The sequence below is a fragment of the Budorcas taxicolor genome, chromosome 2 (genome assembly GCF_023091745.1).
Source record: "Budorcas taxicolor isolate Tak-1 chromosome 2, Takin1.1, whole genome shotgun sequence".
NCBI lineage: Eukaryota > Metazoa > Chordata > Mammalia > Artiodactyla > Bovidae > Budorcas > Budorcas taxicolor.
The window spans coordinates 11,792,270-11,796,787 of NC_068911.1; the positions used below are offsets into that span (position 1 = coordinate 11,792,270).

At 41.5% G+C, this 4,518-nt stretch overlaps 1 non-coding gene across 1 annotated transcript; it reads right to left on the bottom strand.

The window, feature by feature from the left end:
* Positions 1-1,869: 1,869 nt before the first annotated feature.
* On the bottom strand, positions 1,870-1,949 carry TRNAG-GCC (transfer RNA glycine (anticodon GCC)). Its single transcript has one exon. It is a non-coding gene; the product is annotated as a tRNA-Gly (tRNA).
* Positions 1,950-4,518: the final 2,569 nt, after the last annotated feature.

Here is a 4,518-nt window from a genome sequence, read left to right on the forward strand (position 1 = left end):
GTCGCTAAGAGTGGGACACGACTGAGCGACTTCACTTTCACTTTTCACTCTCATGCATTCGAGAAGGAAATGGCAACCCACTCCAGTGTTCTGGCCTGGAGAATCCCAGGGACGGGGGAGCCTGGTGAGCTGCCGTCTATGGGGTCGCACAGAGTCGGACACGACTGAAGTGACTTAGCAGCAGCAGTAGCAGCATGGAGGTTTACTGTGTGTCACAGCAGTCACTAGAGGCATTCCCTCCATTTCTTCATTTAATTCCCATAACCACTCTATGAGGATTTTATGTCTATTTTATAGATGGGAAACCTGAGGCTCAGAGAGGTTAAATGCTTGCACTAATGTCAGCTCAGATCACATTTATTCTTTTTTCAGCCGTGTCACACAGTTTACTCCCCGCTAACACTCCTTTTCCTACTTGGTGCTATGAAGCCATGTCTTTCAGGCTGGGGGTACTTGGACCTATGTTTGGCACCTAACACTTTCCCCAGTGCATTGATCTGGTTAAATCTGGCCCCCTCATCCTTTTGTTTACAGCCTTTGGAATACTGATTTTTGTCTCCAACATGCCTACTCGGCTTCTAGCTTCATGCTGTATATTAATTTAATAAACCCTCTTTCTAAATATTCATGCAAATCATAGATTAAAAGGAAAAAATCAGAATGCAAGAGCAAAGCTCCAAAGCATGTCACTAGACACTTCCCACTGGATTAACATTTACTTTTAAATCAGTCTCTTTAAAAATAGAGCTCTTTAATCAGTAACTATTCCACTCACTTGTCCTTTTTCTTGCCAAACACCATGCTGACTTTCAGCATTCTGGATGAAGTTAATCATACTAAACTTGCTCGTGGTGAGCCCACGCTGGCTGCTAGTATCTGCAGCTTCCTTTTCTAGGTGCTCACGTGCCAACCCTTTAATCTTCCATTAGACATTCTTGAAATCTACTTAGTTGCAGATTCCATCTTCTTTCTGGGTTGGAAATCCAAACTCCATTTGCTTGTCTCCAATTTTCCAAACCACTAATATTCTCCATGTTCACTAAGACCACCCATAGTAGTTTGGGTGATTGAGTCTGACAGGTTTCTTCCAATAACATGGGGTATAATTTTCCAGCCTAGAATACCACAATGTCTGTTTCATCATCTATAAGACGGAGACTATACTAGTAGTACTCCACATGTTGGTTTGATAATTAAATGGCATAATGCACCCAAGGAACCACTAATATTAATATTAATATATAGGAAACATTCCCCTCCAAATTGCACCAAGCCACATCACTTCATTTCTTCCTGAAAGTCATGTTAGCACCACCATTTCAATCAGCCTATACAAACAACTCTTCTAAAATCTGCATTTTTGCTGAAGTTCCTTAATACTACACACAGTGCTACTATTTTTTTTTTTTTTTTGACTGTGTCAGGTCTTAGTTACAGCATGAAGGATCTTCAATCTTTGTTACAGCATGCAGGATTCATTTTTTTTTTATTTTAGTTGTAGCATGTGGCATCCTTAGTTGCAGTATGCAAGATGTAATTCCCAGAACAGGGACGGAACCTGAACCCCCTGCTTTGAGAGCATGGAGTCAGCCACTCGACCACCAGAGAAGTCTTGATGCCACTATTCTTGCAGTCACTCAAGCCTGACACACAGAAACATTCAATTCATCATGTGTTTTCCTCCACATCAACCAATGTAAAGTCCGGTAGTTTTCATCACTGCAATTCCTCAGACTGTGCGTGCTCAGTCACTCAGTTGTGTTCGACTCTTTGCAATCCCGTGGACTGTAGCCCGCCAGGCTCCTCCACCCAGGGGATTTTCCAGGCAAGAATACTGGAGCAGGTTGCCATTTCCTTCTCCAGGGGATCTTCCCAACCCAGGGATTGAACCTGGGTATCCTGCATCTCCTGCATGGCAGGCAGATGCTTTACCACTGAGCCACCAGGGAGGCCCAGATTCCTCAGATACCAATCCTTTACTTCCATCCTACAGACGTTGTTAAGGAATAAAGGTTTTTGTCCCCTCCGAGTACAAATGTTGGAACCTTAATCCTCAGTGTGACTCTATCTGTTGATGGGGCCTGTTAAGATGACAAAGGATAAATGAGATCACAAGGGTGGGATCCTAATTCAACAGGCCTGGTGTCCTTGTAAGAAGAGGAGACAGAAGAAGTCTCTTACGTAGATGGCCAACTGTGAGGGCACAGTGAGAAGACAGCCATCAGCAAGCCAGGAAGAGAATCTTCCTGGGAACAAATTAGCCAGCACCTTGATCCTGGACTTTGCGGCCTCCAGAATTGTGAGAAATAAATTTCTGTTATTTAAACCATCCAGGTTATGGTATTTTGTTACCATATGTCTACTTAGCAGCCCAAGTAGACTAAGATAACCACAACCTTACTTGAGGCTTTCTTACCTGGTTTGCAGTAAAAATTCCTGACTTTTGCCCCATCTCTTATCCTTTTCCACTGCAATCCATCTCTCCCACTAGTACCAACTTAAATTTCCTAAATTCTGCTCTCAAATTATCAGTAGCTTCTTATAGTTTGCCAAATTGAGCATAAACTCACTGACTTTCAAAATATTCCAGACAAGCCTCACATATGACCCCTCTTTATGATCCCAATGTATGCTCCAGAACTCATATTCCCCATTCTTAATATACCCTCCATTCCAGTCAAATGAAACCTCACACAGTTCCTAAGAAACATCATTGATCTTTTGCATTCTTTACTGCTCTCTGCACTTACGTAGCATTTTTCTTAAATAGCTGAATGTATTCAGCTGCCAGAAAGAGTAACTGACTAATAATGATAGAAACAATTAGGCATTTATTATTGTCATATCACAAGTCCAGAGATGGAAAGTTGCTGCTGCCAGTTTAGTTGTTCAACAATGCCACCAGAGACCAGGAATTCTTTTCCTTTTCCCTACCTCAAGATCAAAAAGTGGCTGCCATGCCTCCAGACATTGAATCTATGTTCAATGCATGAAAATAGGAGAAAGAGAAGAGAAGGAGCATGACAGCAAAGTCAGTCTCTTTTGCTAGGAAAAGCCAAACATTCCCACAGCTCCCACCACCCAGCTCCACTGAAGACCCTCCCACTTATGACTTATTGGCCTGGATACTATCACATGGCCTCCCTTACCTGCAAGGGAAGTTGGAAAAATGGACATTTCATCTGAGCAAGGCACATGCAACAATACCCACAAAAAAACTGGGACATGGTTAACAAAAAAATAAGAAAGCAGTGGATATGGAGTGAGTAACTAATGTAGCCACAAGTACCTGACACTCATTTCTGGTGGATTTTTGTCTTTATCTCTCTTCAAACATCTACCAGAATGTCTTGCACATACTTTACACTCAACGCCATATACATATAGACTGGCTGTAGTATAGTTTATGATTGCCTACAAATGGCTCCACAATCAGTAAGTATTTGCGGGCCTCCGTTCGGAATATTGGGAGGAGTAAAAGAAATTATATTTGTCCTCAAGTCAGAGAGTCAAAATGACTGTTGCTAAATTACTTTCCCGAAACATAGTCATTTTTGGATTCATTTCACATTCCCAGCGCCAACATTCAGGTTTGCTCAGCAAAATCTTTCTTCACAGGATAGTAAACATAATAACCCTCAGCCTGGGCTTGGTCATATTGCTTTAACATCTATATTTCTCTGGCTCAACTGGACAAGGTTTTACTATAGATGTGTTAAGAAAACCTGGTTATAAGTAATGTAATTAAACATCATTCCATAAAGAACCTGTTAAATGGCAGCAGATAGCCATTAGAAATGATGCTACAGAATAACTAATGATATATAAGTAAATATTTAAGTAAGTCCAGATTATAAAGCAGAGTGCACAGTGTGCGTGCTTGCATGCTAAGTTGCTTCAGTTGTGTCCAACTCTTTGCGACCCTATGGACTGTAGCCTGCCATCTTCCTCTGTCCATGGGATTCTCCAGGCAGGAATGCAGGGGTGGGCTGCCATTCCCTTCACCAAGGGATCTTCCCAACCCAGGGATCAAACCCAAGTCTCCTGTGTCTCCTGCACTGCAAGCGGATTCTTTACTGCTGAGCCAGTCACCAGAGGAGCCTGTATAGCATACCTATCCATAATCACTGATAAGATACATTTTGTGCAAGAGTGTTTATAAACAGATGGGCCTGGAATTGGAAATTCCAACATCCAATAGAAGTGTACAAATAGAAACAGAGAGGTTTAAAAAATATTTATTTATCAAAATCTTGATAGTGGTCAACTCTAGACACTGCATTATAGACGGCCTTTATTTTTTGTTTTTATTTGTCAGTATTCTCCAGATTTTCCAAAATGAATCTGCATCATTTTTAAAATGAAAAGCAAAAGGGGTTGTTTTTGTTTTTCTTAACTTTCAGGAGTTTGAAAAGACGTCTGCCTTCTGATACTTCAAGGGATGAGACAGCACAAGGACTGGTGAACTTAAGTGGCCGCAAATTCGAATGAGTTTCTACTAATGACACCAAAACCATT